The sequence below is a fragment of the Eriocheir sinensis genome, chromosome 28, assembly GCF_024679095.1.
Source record: "Eriocheir sinensis breed Jianghai 21 chromosome 28, ASM2467909v1, whole genome shotgun sequence".
Lineage (NCBI taxonomy): Eukaryota > Metazoa > Arthropoda > Malacostraca > Decapoda > Varunidae > Eriocheir > Eriocheir sinensis.
The window spans coordinates 6,950,694-6,967,132 of NC_066536.1; the positions used below are offsets into that span (position 1 = coordinate 6,950,694).

Here is a 16,439-nt window from a genome sequence, read left to right on the forward strand (position 1 = left end):
GAGAGAGAGTGCACCTACACTTCTCTCCTCGACGTGCCCCAAGTGTCCGCCGCGCCGAGCCACTCAACGCCGGCTATTTCAAGTTATGTTCATGTTTTCTCGCCAATAAACAACGGCGAGCGGCAGTTAACCTTTGGGCGGAGGATAATAGTGAAGGCTGGAGACTTAAATCACCGCCGCCACCACCACCAACACCACCCACCCACCACCGCCGACACCACCCACCCACCACCGCCAACACCACCCACCCACCACCGCCGCCACTGTTTCCACTTGTATTACCACGTCCATTGCCATCACCTCCATCACCACTACTTCCACCTTCATCATCGTCATCATCATTACCTCCCTGCGTCGCTATCTACCTGTACCACCACCACCAACAACAACAACAACAACTACTACTACTACTACTACTACTACTACTTCTACATACAAAACAACAACAACAACTACTACTACTACTTTACATACAAAACAACAACAACAACTACTACTACTACTACTTTACATACAAAACAACAACAACAACAATCCTTTTTACTTTTGCATGCCTTCCCTGACCTTCTTCCCTTTTCCCGATATACGCAAAACAGACCCCCCACCTCCCCCTCAGACTCACCCCACCCCCCCACCATCACCACGATTCCAATCATTACCTACTACCCTCCCCACCCTTCCCCCCCTATTAACCACCATCACCACCACCACCACCTTGCAAAATAATGTTAATTGCGACCTATACACTTGACCTCTGACCTATGCGGGGGCGGGGGCGGGGACGGGGCGGGGCGGGGCTGACCTCCAGGTGTATCGACTCCGTGGGATAATTTGGCTGGAGCGTTTGGGGCGGCCAGGTAAGGTGGGCGGCGTAGACCTTAATTATAGGTGACCCTTGATGGAGGAAAGCAGCCCAGGTGTGTCCGAGGAGCAGCAGGAGGAGGAAGAGGAAGAAGAGGAGGAAGCAGAAACAAGGGGACGAAGAGGACGAAAGGAAAGAGGAGTATGGGGCGAGGAAGAGGTGTAGAGGGCTGGGAAGAGGAGGAGGAGGAGGAGGAGGAGGAGGAAGAGGAAGAGGAAGAGGAAGAGGAAGAGGAGGAGGAGGAGGAGGAGGGGGGTTATCATCTATTTCAAAGTTAAATGAAAGCGAAGATCCGATTCTATGATATTGTAGATCTTGGCGGCCTCCTTCTCCTCCTCTTTCTCCTTCTGCATTCACAAGACCCTTCTCACTCGACTCCATTCTTCGTCTTTTTTTTGCAATGTTTTTTTGTCAGCGCCGTAACCAAACACTCGTGCAACAATCCGTGTGTCCGACTCGCTAAACTATCAAGTAATGGGATACGAGGCTCAAAGTGGCGTTTCCCGAGCATGATTTTAAAAGATGATCAGTCTGAAAATTGAACGCTTGGTGCCACCGGCGGGATATGGTTCTTTCTGATTCATAACCATATTTGCGTCTGATCAATACAATGAATATTTTTTTTCTTTTACAGCAGAGGAGACAGTTCAAGGGCGTAAAAAACAAAACAATAATGAAAAAAAAGGCCCGCTGCTTACTGCTCCTGAATAGAGTAGAGAGGAGTGGCGAAAAAGATAAATCAGTAATGAATATTAATGAAAACAAGGCAGTATTTTCTTCCGTTCATATTAATTTCGTAAGATGATCGTCTCTATATATTCCCTACATGTGGCATTCCTCTCTTACTGGGGTCAAATATGCAATTATCAAGCAGTTTATATATACGCCTCTGAGACTCTCATCCTCTCCTCTCCAGTTCTATTGATAAGTCTGGAAATGGTACTGATTGAATATTATTTTCAAAGACTTATAAACGTAAGACTCTTGCCATTAAGCTTCTACATTCATTCAGCCTCCTTGCATGCATTCACCGAGGCGGAACAATGGCTTCATCGATAACGTCTAAATGATTGGCCTCTTACGTGAGTGCATAAAAATAATCTTCGTATATAATTTTTTTTTAATTTTATTTTTTTCTTGTTAGATCTTGAGTGCTTTGCTAGAGTGTTTTGCTTCAACAAGTGATTCTCATTCAGACATTTTGTTCCAAACATTTGAGCGGATAAAAGTTTTGCTTCTTGCCTTTAGTGTTACGCTGTAGTATCGCTGCCTTTCTAGATTCTGTATAATGATACTTAAAATAGTTTAAAAATTATATCTATATCTAATTATTCTTTACCACTGAGCTCTCCCGATTAAACATATTTGCGTACAACCAAAACCATGATTGAATAAAACCGATCGTTCATAGTAACCCTTCATTTCCTGAAATGGTCCATTCTATTTGTTGCATAGTTGAGGAATTCTTCTCTTCTTGTGCCATTTGTGTGTGTGTGTGTGTGTGTGTGTGTGTGTGTGTGTGTGTGTGTGTGTGTGTAATTCACCACGGCCTGATCACGAGTTGGACTCGCTTTCGCCAGCAGGTACCCTCCCGACGTGAGCAAGTGCTCATTATCGTCGATCTCTGGGTACTGCCAGGACCTCCCACACCACATCCCCCATCCCCCTTGCTCAAGGGGGGACAGTAACCACTCCTAGTCAACGGAAAGAATCCGGCCTGAGCGGGGCTCGAACCGCCGCCTATTTGGCCGAGAAGCCTTGCAGCGCGGCGCTCTAACCGATTGAGCTACCGGAGTGGTATATAATCCACTGAGCTATGGGAGTCGGTGTGTGTGTGTGTGTGTGTGTGTGTGTGTGTGTGTGTGTGAGCGCCTTAGAGAATTATTAGTACTCAGACAACAACATCAACAGAATAAGCCGGTGATTTAGGAGAAGAGGGAGGGAAAACAAACCATCATAAGCCACCATCACCGCCACCACCATAATCAGCTAGAGGTCACCGCACTACCCCGTGACCTATGCCCCCCCACCCCCCCTTACCCCTACAACCTATTCTCTCCACCTTCTCCTTGCCCTCCCTAACCTTCCTCTTCCTTCCTCATCTTAACTCGCCCGCTGACCTCCTTTTCTCCCCTTGCTACCTTACTTCACCTCCCCTCTTTCCTATCTTTACCTCCCTACCTCATCTTCTCTCTCCTTTGCTTATTGTCTTTTCCTATCTGTAACTCTTCATCTCTTCCTCTGTCATCCTTACTTCCTCCTATTCCTGATACTCCTTCCCTGTTTCTTCTGATCACTCTAACGCAACTCACATCACCATCATCACCATCATCATCAATATCACCATTATCACTATCCAGCAACACCATCCTACCCATCTCACCTTTACCATCAACCACTGTCATCACTTCTACCTATCCCACCATTACCATAATCACCACCATAACCTTCTACCACGCCTATGATTTTACCACCATTTCCATCAGTCTGTCCTTGATTAACGTGTTGGCGAGGCCTCATCTGGAATACGCAGTGCAGTTATGGTCCCTCAAAAGATAAACAGTGAGTTAAGAGAGTAGAAAGATGCGTAACGAAACTGATATCAGCGGTATTAAGGGCACAGCCGCATGAAAAATACACGAAAAGCGGAGGCGATGAAGAAGAGGAGACAATGATGCGAGTCTTCAAGTACCTAAAGGGACTCGATAATGCCCATCACTCTGAGCCCTTTGAGCTCAGAACGAACCCGATAACCTGGACTAACGCGCTGCCGATTCAAGGGAAGACTTTTTCTCTGGAACCGACTCATCTTTTTATTGGGACGACAGTGCTGGAAAAGTAGTTAATGCGTAAACGGTTAGCTCATCTTAAAGTAGGATTATTCGTTACGCGGGTCACATAAGAACTTGACAAACAGATTAATCGCAAAAACTTGGAAACTCGTCAAAGGCAAACACAGACTTCCTGCTGCCTGATCTAAAATGAAAACAGCAGAAACAAATATCTATCGTTCCTATACCTATCGCACTACCACCACCACCACCACCACCGCCACCGCCACTCCGCCCACCACCGCCGTCATCACCACCAATGGCCCTCCCCCCCACCATTCAGAGACTCGCCCGACCGGGATTTACGTGCGCCGTGAGCCATAAAGAGCCATTACGCGGAGCCGAAGGTTTGGTGGCTCCGCGCGAAGGTAATGAAGGGAGGAAACACCCATTCTTACTCTCCCTTCCTTCCGTTCCCTCCTCTCCCTTCTGTTCCCACCCTCCCCTCCCTTCCCTACCGTCCTACCCGTGTCCCCAATCTACCCCTCTGCTCTCCTCCCTTCCCTTCCCTTCCCCTCCGTACCATATCCCCTCCCCTCCCTTCCCTAGTGTCCTACCTACGTACGTCCCTACCCTCCCCTTTCTTCCCTTCTCTCCCCTTTTCTTCCTTTCCCTTCTTTTCCCCTCCTCTTCCCTTCCCTTCCCTTCTCCTTCTCTCTCCTCCTTTCCTTTACCCTCCTCTTCCTTCTCCCTTCCTTTCCCTATTCTTCCCCTCCTTTCCCCAACCCTTCTCTTCCCTTTCCCTCTCCTTACCCTCCCTTCCCTTCCCTTCTCCGTCTCTCTCTTCCTTTCCTTTCCCCTCCTCTTCCTTCTCCTATTCTTCCCCTCCCTTCCCCTATCCTTCTCTTCCCTTCCTCTCTCCTTCCCCTCCCTTCGTTTCCCCTCCCTTCCCTTCCCAACTTTTCCCCTTCCCTTCCTTCCCCTTATCTCCCCTCCTTTCCCCTTACCTTCCTCCTTTCCCATCCCCTCCCTCCCTTCCCTTCCGACCTACCTACGTCCCTCCCTTCCCCTCTCCTCCCTTCCATTTCCTTCCCTCCCTTCCATTTCTATTCTCCCCTTGCGTTTCCAGTTGCTATCATCCTAACCTCTCTCTCTCTCTCTCTCTCTCTCTCTCTCTCTCTCTCTCAACATTCCTCCTTCCCTTTCTTTTCTCATACGTTTCCTTCTTTTTTTCTGTCTTTCCTTCCTTCCTTCCTTCCTTCCTTCCTTTCCTTCTCTCGCCTTCCCAGTGATCTTTATTTTCCCTTCCCTCTTCTGTTCCCTTCTTCCCTTTTCTTTCTCCTTTTCTCTCCCCTACCTTCCCCTTACCTCCCCTTCACATCCCATCGCGTTTCCAGCTCCCATCATTCTCTCTCTCTCTCTCTCTCTCTCTCTCTCTCTCTCTCTCTCTCTCTCTCTCTCTCTCTCTCTCTCTCTCTCTCTCTCTCTCTCTCTCTCTCTCTCCACATCGCTTTACCAATATCCTTAATCTTTTCCTTTTTCTCTCTTTTTCTTTCTTCTCTTATTTTTTATCCTTCACTCCTCCTCCTCCTCCTCCTCCTCCTCCTTTGCATTCCCGTTTCTCTCCTTCCTCCTTTTATTCCCATCCAATTATTTACTTTCTCTGCTATTTTCATCTCTCTTTTCCTTCTTTTTCTTCTCTCCCTTCTCTACTTTCCATATGCCTTCCATCTTCCTCTCTTTTTCGTCTCTCTCCTCTCTCTCTCTCTCTCTCTCTCTCTCTCTCTTTTTTTTTTTTTTATTTAAACATGTTCAGTACATTAGTACATGGCAGTATTATTTGTCTATGCTAAAGTTCCCCCGACCGTTGGGGAGCTATTTAAAAGCTTCTGCCGATTATATAATACAATTATATACATGTTTACGATGGGTGTAGGAGTAGCCACCTGTGGGACGCAACCTTCATCTGCTGAGTGGACAGTTGTGTCACATCCACATCAGCAGTGAGGTTGTTCCACCACACCACCGCTGCGATGGAGAAGGCACGTTGGTGGGTGCTGGAGCGGGCCATTGGCACTTCCAGGAGGGAGGCGTTGCTCAGCACCGTTCTCGTGCTGCGCTCAGACCTCCTCCAGGTAGCCCTCAGGTCCGTCAGGTGGGGCACTAGGCCCACTTGTGCCTTTCAGGGCAGCGACGCGGCGACGGTGCTCCAGGCTATTCAGCTGGTTCGTGGCTGGTCTTGCCCTTCCTTCGTGTGGGTGTTGTTGTTGTTGTTGTCGCTGTGTCTCCCACTGGCTCGGTCGGTGGTGCTGGGTGCCGTTGATGAGGCGTTCAGCCCTCCTCTGCACCTTGTCTAGCAGGTTGAGGTGGCAGCGGGCGCTGGCCATCCAGGTGAGCGGTGCATACTCCATCACTGGACGGACTTGTGCCTTATAGAGGGTGTTCAGGCCTTCAGCATCGAGGAGGTTCTTCATGCGGCGCAGGAGGTTCACCTTCTGGGAGGCTTTGTGCGCCACCCTTTCAAGGTGACGGTCAAACCGCAGCTGGGAGTCCACCTCCACGCCCAGGATGTCGACGCTGGACTGCAGAGGGATGGTGTCATTCCCGAATCTCAGTCTGCCGTGGAGTTGCCTCGCGTCCTCCCGAGAACGTGATATCACCATGGCCTGGGTTTTGTCAGGGGCAAACCTGACCTCTTTCCCCAGGCCATTATGTCTGCCAACTGTCTGTTGACGGACTCTATCACGTCCTGGGCTTCCTCCCTCTTGTATGTTCTGGAGAGGGTGCAGTCGTCGGCGTAAGCGCTTGCTGCCGGGATGGTTTGCAGGAGGTCGTTAAAGTATATGTTCCACAGAATAGGTCCAAGGACTCTCTCTCTCTCTCTCTCTCTCTCTCTCTCTCTCCTAATCCCTTTATTCTTTGTGTCTTGTTTCCTTCTTCCATATTTTCTTCCATAATCCTTCTTCGTTCCTTCCTTTCCCTCCTTCTTCCCTCCTTCCTCTCCTCTCCTCCTTCCTTCCTTCCTTACCTCTCCCTCCCTCCCTCCCTCCTCTCTCTTGATACTATTTTTTCTTCCTCCTTTACTCCAGATTTTTGTTATTTTTCTCCCTCCTTCCTTCCCTTCCACCTTTCCTCTATTCCTTCTTTCCTTCCTTTCATCACCGTCTCCCTTCCATTGACTTTCCTATTCCCACCATCAGTATCTCCATCCATCTCCATGCACCTCTCTCTTTTCTCCTCCTCCTCCTCCTCCTCCTCCTCCTCCTCCTCCTCCTCCTCCTCCTCTCCCTCTTCTTCCTTCATCTCTTCCTCCTCATCTTTCTTATGCGTTCAATGCCCTCTTGAGAGAGAGAGAGAGAGAGAGAGAGAGAGAGAGAGAGAGAGAGAGAGAGAGAGAGAGAGAGAGAGAGTCCGTCATGTAGCTTATTTTTCAGTAACATACGCTCTCTCTCTCTCTCTCTCTCTCTCTCTCTCTTTCCGTTCGTTCTCTTCAACTTTTTTTTTACTTCCCTCTTTCTTCCTTTTCCTCTATGCTTCATTCTCTCCTTCCTCCCTCTTTCCTTCCACATAATCCCCCCCTCTCCTCTTCCTTCCGTTCCCTCACGCCTTCCCTTCCGCTCACTCTTCTTCTCTAGCTCTTCCTTCCTTCCTTCCTTCCTTCCGCTTCTTTTCCCTTCCCTTCACAATTCTTCTTTTTTCCTATTTCCTTTATGTTTCCTTTGCCATTCTTTTCTTTCTTTTTCTATTTCTCTTTGATTGTTTGTTTGTGTCTTTCTTCCTTCCCCTCTTTCTTTGTCTCTCTTTCCCTTTTAATTTACTCTTCGTCGTCCATTATTTTCTTCCTTCCTTCCTCTCTACTTTCCTTATTCTCTTTTTCTTCATCTGTGGTTAAATATGAAAATTGATGAAAGTGACAGTAACACGCACCTTCGCTGAGAGAGAGAGAGAGAGAGAGAGAGAGAGAGAGAGAGAGAGAGAGAGAGAGAGAGAGAGAGAGAGAGAGAGAGAGAGAGAGAGAGAGAGAGAGAGAGAGAGAGAGAGAGGAGAGGAGAAGAGGAGAGGAGAGGAGAGGAGAGAGAGAGGGAGAGGAGGGAGAGAGAGAGGGAGAGTGATCAAAGCAGTGTTATCAAGACATGCATCTCTCCCTCCTTCCCTCCCTCTCTCCCTCTCCTTCCCGCCCTTCCTCCTTCCCTCCCTCCCTCCCTCCTCTCATAATGATTGTCTCCTACTTTCTAGCATAACAGGTGTGTGTGTGTGTGTGTGTGTGTGTGTGTATAAGAGAGAGAGAGAGAGAGAGAGAGAGAGAGAGAGAGAGAGAGAGAGAGAGAGAGAGAGAATACATCCTTAGAGTTAATTAGCTGGAAAAATTAAGAGGCGATAAAGAAGAGGGAATGAGAGGGAAAAGGAGGGAGGAAGAGGATAAAGGGACAGAAGGAGAAGAAAGAGGAAGGGAGGGAGGGAGGGAGGGAAGGAAGGAAGGAGGGAATTCAAGAGGAGCGAAAAAAATAAAGAAAGGTAAAGAAAATGCAAAGAAAAAAAAAAGAAAAATGAGACCCACCTTGACAGAAACAAATGTTGAGGGAACGAAGGGAGGGATAGAAGGGAGGGATGGAGATAGAGAGAAGAGGAGGGAGGGAGGGAGGGGGAGAAGGAGAGACAGGTAACATATGGAGGAAAGAAAAAATAATGAGAAACAGATGGAGCAAAGGAAGGTTAAAGAAATAGGGGGAAAGGAAAATATTGATGGAAGAAGAGAGAGGAAGGAGGGAGGAGAGGAGAGAAGGAAGACTGAAGAAAAAGAGGAAGATTAGGAAGAAAGATGAGGAAGTAAGGAGAAAAGGGAGGAATGGAGGGAGGAAAAGAAGTGGGATGGAAGGGAGAAAAAGAAAAGGAGGTAAACGTAAGAGATAAAGAAAAAGAGGAAAGTAAGGAAGGAGATAAGAGAGAAAGCGGAAAGATGTGAAGATAAGTAAAGAGAAAGAAGGGAGAAAAGGGAGAGAGGAAAGAAGGGAGGAAAGTAGGGTAATTAAAGTGAAGTTAGGGAGATACAAGTGTGAGACAAAGTTAGGGAGGAGGGTAATGAGGGAGATAAAGAGAGAAGGCAGAAAGATAGGAAGGGATGTAAGGGAGATAAAGGAAGAAAGAAGGAAGGGAAGATAGGAAAGGATGAAGAGAGAGAAGAAGGGAGGAAACATGGGAAGTAAAAGAGGAAAGAAAGAAGGGAGAGAAGAGGGAAGGAAAAATGTGAAGAAAAGTGAAGGAGGAAAGAACAGAGAAAATAGGGGAAGGAAGAAGAGAAGAAGAATGGAAAGGGAGGTAAAGGGAAAGCGAAGAGATGTAGGGGATGGAATAAGGGGGTGAGTAAGTGAGGCAGGGAGGGAGGGAGAGAAGGGAGGGGAGGGAAGGGAGGGAAGGAGAGGAGGGAGGGAGAGGAGGGAACATTGGATACCACAAACAAGATGAAAAGGTGCCAAGTTATGCTGATTATGTTACACCTCTCTCTCTCTCTTTCAGATGGTGACCGTGTAAGTATATTTGTTGAAGAGGCAAAAAAAAAAAAATAAAGTTGAGGTAACGGAGGAGTTGGTACAGAGGACGGGAGGAGAAGATTGATACTTTCCTCTTCTCTCTCTCTCTCTCTCTCTCAGAGGGTTACCGGGTAAGTATATTTGCTGAAGAGGCAAAAAAAAAAATAAAGTTGAGGTAACGGAGGAGTTGGTACAGAGGACGGAGGAGAAGATCTCTCTCTCTCTCTCTCTCAGGTATGTTGGCACTCATCTCGCTCTCTCACCTTACCTCCCCCGTGATTAGTTTCTCTCTCTCTCTCTCTCTCTCTCTCTCTCCGCCCTTAAAGTGTCTTCATTTGGCTGCTTCACAACCCGTATCTATTTATATAAACAAAGGCCATCACAGCTTGATACCTCTCTCTCTCTCTCTCTCTCTCTTCATTCATATAATTCTTTCATTTCTCCGCTATTTTACCTCTTTTCCCTTCGTTATCTTCCCTATCATCCTCTTTATTAAATTTTCCTTCCTTCCTTCTCATTCCCTCTCTCCTCTCTCTCTCTCTCTCTCTCTCTGACAGATATTATCACCATACAAGCTTCATCATCCGTATAAATCACAACGACAATGAGACTTAACCCGACTCACGTGCAATCTAACTCCATATTAATTTTGGTACATTATATTGCACTATACTATTGGATGATGCCCCGTGCGAGAGGATAAAAGGAGAGATCATTATAGCATCCATTAAATTGTTGGCGACGCAGCGTGAGAGAGAGAGAGAGAGAGAGAGAGAGAGAGAGAGAGAGAGAGAGAGAGAGAGAGAGAGAGAGAGAGAGAGAGAGAGAGAGAGAGAGAGAGAGAGAGAGAGAGAGAGAGAGAGAGAGAGAGAGAGAGAGAGAGAGAGAGAGAGAGAGAGAGAAGACAAATAAAACAAAGGAGCATGAGTGGGTGATTGGGTGCCTGAAGGAGGGAAACACGGAACACACGGAAAGGCGGGCAGCAGTAAGCCTATTCCTAAATGACGAGGCTACCCGCTCGAGCGATTCTGTGGTGCCTGACGAGCAGATCAAATCACTTTCGTACGTACGTTTAGTTCCCTCCTGACGCAAAAAGGGAGCGGCCAGTGGGATTTATAATGGAGTTGATGGTTTGCGCTCTTAGTACTGTGGCAGGAGGGTTGTGCCGTTGGGAAACAGTGGCAGATGATTTTGAGGGAGAGAAAAAACAAACAAACTCCTGCTGACGTCTATGTTACAACGCCTCGCTTCAGTCGACATAACGCTATTTTTAGTTCAAGCGAAGCAATGTAGCTATAAGAAGTGTAATGAGGAAGAAAATAGCAAATCAAGACGAAAGATGAGAAGACGACGACGATGAAGACAAAAAATAATAATGATAATGATTAAAAATACTCTCCACCATCATCGTCACCATCACCACACTACCACCATCATCACTAACCCCCCTTCCCCCCGCCACGTCACAACCACCACCACCTACCCCCACCCCCCTATTAAGTCTCCCTCACACGGGCCGCCAAAACAAAACAATAAATACGGGCGCGAGTTGTGTGACGGGAAACTCAATAATTCGCCAACTGATGACTCCCCGAGCGACAAGCCAGGATAAAAGGGCTTGAACCTCCCCTCGGCAGCTGTGTGTGTACGTATATGTGTGTGTGTGCTCCCTCTTCCTCTCTTTATTTATACATCTCTCTCTCTGACTCTCTCTATTCTCATCTTTCCATCTTTATATATCAATCTCTCTCTCTCTCTCTCTCTCTCTCTCTCATTCTTCCCCTCCTCCCTCCGCCTCCAACGAACGCATGGTCACAGGGCTCGTTGTAAATCTCCCAGCACACACATGTTTCACCGAGGCGGAGGAAGGAGGCTAAAGGCAATACTATTCTGGGCCATGTCTGACGCGCCTCGACTCCATATATCTTTTAGTAGTCTCCGTTTAGTCTGACAGAAGACGACACAACGCCAGAACTAAATTAGGAAACGGCTTTTGATATGTTATTCTCAGTTCGTTCGCAATATGCAATGATGAAAGAGCAAGAAAGAGGGAAAGATTATTTTGTATAGATGAGAGAGCAAGAGAGAGTGAGTATTTTGTTGATGTTAGAGAAAGATATAGTATTTTGTGGAGGCTAAACTGATAATGAGTATTCTCTGCGACAATGAATGCTGGATTAGGGAATGTTAGACCGCAGATAAAGCACGCAATGTTAATTTTCTTTGTTGCTTTTTTTTCTGAATATACAAAGTGGGAAAATAATGTTAGCTACAGAATAAGTATTTAGTTAACGTGTCTGTGTATAAAACATTAGTGAAAGCAGCAGCACGGTAGGTCAGGCCACAGAAAAAGTACCAGTGGTGTTAATGTTCTTTGCCACTTTGTTTCTGAATATCTAATGGAAAATAAATTATGTAATAAGCAAAATATGAGTTCATTTAACGTGTCTGTGCCTAAAACACTTCCATGGACGATAATTTAAATATAATGAAAGCAGTAACAAGGTAGAGAAGGACACAAACAGTTTTTTAGTTTAATTTTTCTGAATGTTTAGAGGAAAACAAATTATGTTCGAAGCAAAATAAGTTTAACTAACGTGTCTGAGTTTTAATTGAGCATTTCCTTGGACAGTAATTAATGCAGTTACAATGTTGGTCAGGCCACGAACATTTACTTAGTTGCTTTTTTTTTGTGAATATGTAGTGGATAATAAATTGTTAGAAGCAGAACAAGACTTTAGTTAATGTTTGTGCCTAAAGCATTAACACAAAAAAGTAACATGTTAGGTCAGGCCACAAACACTTATATAATTGCTTCCTTTCTGTGTATCTAAGGTAAAATAAATTATGTTAGAAGGAAAATAAGAATTTAATCAACGTGTCTGTGCATAAAACATTTCTTTGGGCAATAAATAAATAGTAACAAGGTTGGTCGGGCCACGAACATTTGATCTACGCTTTTTTTCTGAATATCTGAAGTAAAATAAAATCTTAGAAGTAAAACAAGACTTAAGTTAACGTGCCTATGCCTAAAACATTAATAAAAGAAGTAACAAGGTAGGTCAGGCCGGAAACATTTAATTGCTTTTTTCTGAATATCTAATGGAAAATAAAATGTTAGAAGCAAAACAAGACTTAAGTTAACGAGCCTATGCCTAAAACATTAATAAAAGAAGTAACAAGGAAGGTCAGGCCGGAAACATTTAATTGCCTTTTTTCTGAATATCTAATGGAAAATAAAATGTTAGAAGCAAAACAAGACTTAAGTTAACGTGCCTGAGCCTAAAACATTAATAAAAGAAGCAACAAGGTAGGTCAGGCCGGAAACATTTAATTGCTTTTTTTTTTCTGAATATCTGAAGTAAAATAAAATGTTAGAAGCAAAACAAGACTTAAGTTAACGTGCCTGTGCCTAAAACATTAATAAGTAACAATGTAGGTCACGCCGGAAACATTTAATTACTTATTTTCTGAATATCTGATGTAATATAAAATGTTAGAAGTAAAACAAGACTTAAGTTAACGTGCCTGAGCCTAAAACATTAATAAAAGAAGCAACAAGGTAGGTCAGGCCGGAAACATTTAATTGCTCTTTTTTCTGAATATCTAATGGAAAATATATTGTTAGCAGTAAAATAATAGTAGTTCACAATAAAATAAAACAGTACAATAAAAAGCAGTAACAATGTAGGTCAGGTCACAAACAAACAACACAGCGAATTACATTTCCGCTATAAACATTTTCTTTTAATATCCAGCGCAAAATGATTGTGTTTGAAGCGGAATAAGAACTGTTTTATTTGTATGTGATTCAGGCGTTTCCGGGGACAATAGAAGCTTCAGTCAGGCAGGTCGCGCCAGAAACATCCAACACTCTGCTGTCAATTTACTTCCCGTTTTTCTTAAATACCCAGAGGCAAATAATCACGTTCGAAACAGAATAAGGAACTTGTCACCGTATGAGAGTCGTCCGTCGGTGAAGGTGCGTAAGGGATAGGGCAGCAACGCTATTTAGTAGGTTTGTATCCCTGACTAGACGCGTTAGATTATGTTGTGCACGGAAATGATCGAGGCACTTACCTGAGGCGTTCGGCAGAGGAGAAGAGTAAACATCAACACCCAAGACCTCGTGTACCCTAGAGTCGTGGATAGTCGTGGCCCAGAGTCGGCACAGTGTGAATGGGGCTTATTAAGGGATAGAGCAACAACGCTATTTAGTTGGTTTGCATCCCTGACTCGACGCGTTAGATTCTGTTGTCCACGGAAATGCTTGAAGCACTTAAATGAGTCGTCCGGCGGAGAAGAAGAGTAAGGGATAGAGCTACTTATTTTCTTTTTAATTTGCCTTCCTACGCATCCCAGGAAGAACAGGATAGAAGTTGCAAGGGAAAAGCGACAATCGGTGCGCAGTATACAAGGTCACTTTTCCCCCTGCAACGTGCTTCTTGTTCTTCCTGGGATGTGTGGCCTGTTTTTAAAGTGCACAATAGAAAAAAAGTGGCGTATCCCTTGCTCCGCTTCCCCGAACAAGTCGGTTATGTGCATCTAGCACTGGACGATAAAAGCAGTAACACGGCGGATCAGAAGCACAGACTAACTATGTAACGGTGTTCATTGACTTTAACGCATTTTTTCATGAATAAACTACAGTAGACAGTATGCTAGAAGTAGAGGGCATCGTGTTTAGTTATCGTACGTGTGGCTCAAACATTTCCCCGAGCAAAAACAAAAACAAAACAAAACAAAACAGTAACACGTCCGGTCAGGGGTACAAACATCCTAAGCAGCGCTGTTTACTGACTTCAACGAATTTTTTTTATGAATGAATTACAGTAGAAAATAAGGTAGAAGTAGAGGCTACCGTATGTGCCTAAACTATTTCCCACGATAATTAATTCAGGTTTTCTTTCCTGGTACATTTCTCTCTCCTTTTTTTCTCCCTAGGTCATGTCACGTCAGGTCATTCGTAAACTACGCTGCTCACTTCCATTTCTTTGTCGTGATTTTTTTCCCCAATAAACAGTAGAAAATAAAGTCTATGTTCGGGGGAGAATTTGGGATTGTATATCGTGCCTGGCTAAAACGTCTCTTTTCACGAAGCTGTAAAGTCACACAGGAGCCAACTCACGCCACCACCGAGCCGTGCTTCCTTCCTTCTCTTACATTCACAGGCGCCAAGTGGAATTTTTAGGGCGCTTGAAACAATTTATCGCACCTGAAACATTTTAAAAGTCTTCATTTGTCCCGTCAATAATAATTTCTTCAACGGCTTGGGCGCACAATGGCACACACACGTTTTCTTTATTTTCTTAGCGGACAAAGAAAGAAGAAAAGTTTACAGGGAGCAGATTCGTGTTTTCTTATTTTTTTTAAGTGCAAAGAAAGTTCACAGAAACCAGTCATGATGTTTTCTGGGTCCCTTTTCCATGCTTCGGTTTTCTTATTTCGGAGTAGACACTTCGGTGGCCAAGTGGTCAGTGTGCTGGCGTGGTGAGCCCGGGGGACCTAGGTTCGAGTTCCACCGATCCACGCTGTCAAGTTTCAACCATCGCCGAATGACGGAAAATTACCCACAATCGACTTCGGTTAAGCGGAGCACCGGGGGCAGCATGGGCCAAGCAAGAGTCATACATCACGGCACCCACTATAAATAAAATTCGCCTGCGCCACTAACGGGCTGGGGCCGTCCAAGAGACCCGTCAAGAAAGTCTGCCGGCGTTATAGGCAGCACCTAAAAATAAATAAATAAATAAATAAATAAATAGAAATATCTGATAGGTACTAAAAGCAAAGTCGAATGACGAAATATATTTTTTCCCTCAAATTGTCTTTCTTATTACGGTACATGTACGAAACGAAAATCCACCAAAGCAACGTCCAATTTTCCGTGTTTTTCCAGTGTTAAGACGCAAAGAAAATTCACTGAAAGCCAAACTCGAATGCTGCTCTTTTTATATTTTTCTATTCCTGGTCTCGGTACAAAAAACGTAAAGAAAATTCACTAACAATGTTCGTGTTTTCTTTTCTGTGGGTTTCCAGTGTTAAGACGCGAAGAAAATCCACTGAAAAAAACTCGAATGATGCTCTTTTTTTCTTTTCTTGGTCTCGGTAAAAAAAAAAAAAAAAAAAAACGCAAAGAAAATTCACTGCAATCAATGTCCGCGTTTTCTTTTCTGTGGTTTTCCAGTGTAAAGACGTAAAGAAAATTCATTGAAAGCCAAACTCGAATGCTGCTCTTTTTTTCTTTTCTTGGTCTCGGTACAAAAAACGCAAAGAAAATTCACTGCAATCAATCAATGTTCGTGTTGTCTATTCCGTGGTTTTCCAGTGTGAAGACGCGAAGAAAATCCATTGAAAACAAACTCGAATGCTGCTCTATTTCTTTTCTTTTCCTGGTCTCGATACAAAAAAAAAAAAAAAACCCGCAAAGAAAATTCCCTGCAATCAATCAATGTTCGTGTCGTCTATTCCGTGGTTTTCCAGTGTTAAGACGCGAAGAAAGTCCACTGAAAGCAAACCCCGAATGCTTCTTTTTTTCTTTACCGAGGTTCTTCTTTTCGTTCTATCACCAACACGCAAAGAGAATCCACTAAAATCAATGTCCAACGGTGTTTTCCTATCTGGGGTTCCATTTTCCGGTAACCAAAGAGAATCCACTAAAATCAATGTCCAACGGTGTTTTCCTATCTGGGGTTCCATTTTCCGGTACCCAAAGAAAATCCACTAAAATCAATGTCCAATGGTGTTTTCCTATCTGGGGTTCCATTTTCCGGTACTCAAAGAAAATCCACTAAAATCAATGTCCAACGGTGTTTTCCTATCTGGGGTTCCATTTTCCGGTACCCAAAGAAAATCCACTAAAATCAATGTCCAACGGTGTTTTCCTATCTGGGGTTCCATTTTCCGGTACCCAAAGAAAATCCACTCAAAGCCAAGCCCGAATGCTGCTCTCTTTTTTTCTTTCTCGATGCTCGTTTTTTCTTGGCCGCGGTACAAACACGCAAACGAAAACCACTGACTGCAAATTGGAGTTCTTATCTCGCGTGCCTGAAGCCTTTCTTTCCTGCGGCGGATAAGCAGTAGCAGCCTCCCCCCCCACCTCCCCCCCCAACACACACACACACACACACACACACACACACAAGGAGAGGAAGGGAAAAGATAAAATCAGTTCCCTTTCCCACACACAAAACAAAGAGAAAAAGGAAGAAAAGGAAAGTTACTCCGCATTTCTAGGCACAAAAAAAGAAAAAGAAAAAGAAAAGGTAGAAGAGGAAA

General features: G+C 44.7%; 1 protein-coding gene across 18 annotated transcripts in view; it reads left to right on the forward strand.

Moving 5' to 3' along the window:
* The window catches only part of LOC127004435 (prolyl endopeptidase FAP-like), a 117,824-nt gene that overhangs the window by 14,324 nt on the left and 87,061 nt on the right, over window positions 1-16,439 (forward strand). The gene's annotated exons all lie outside the window — the stretch shown is intronic.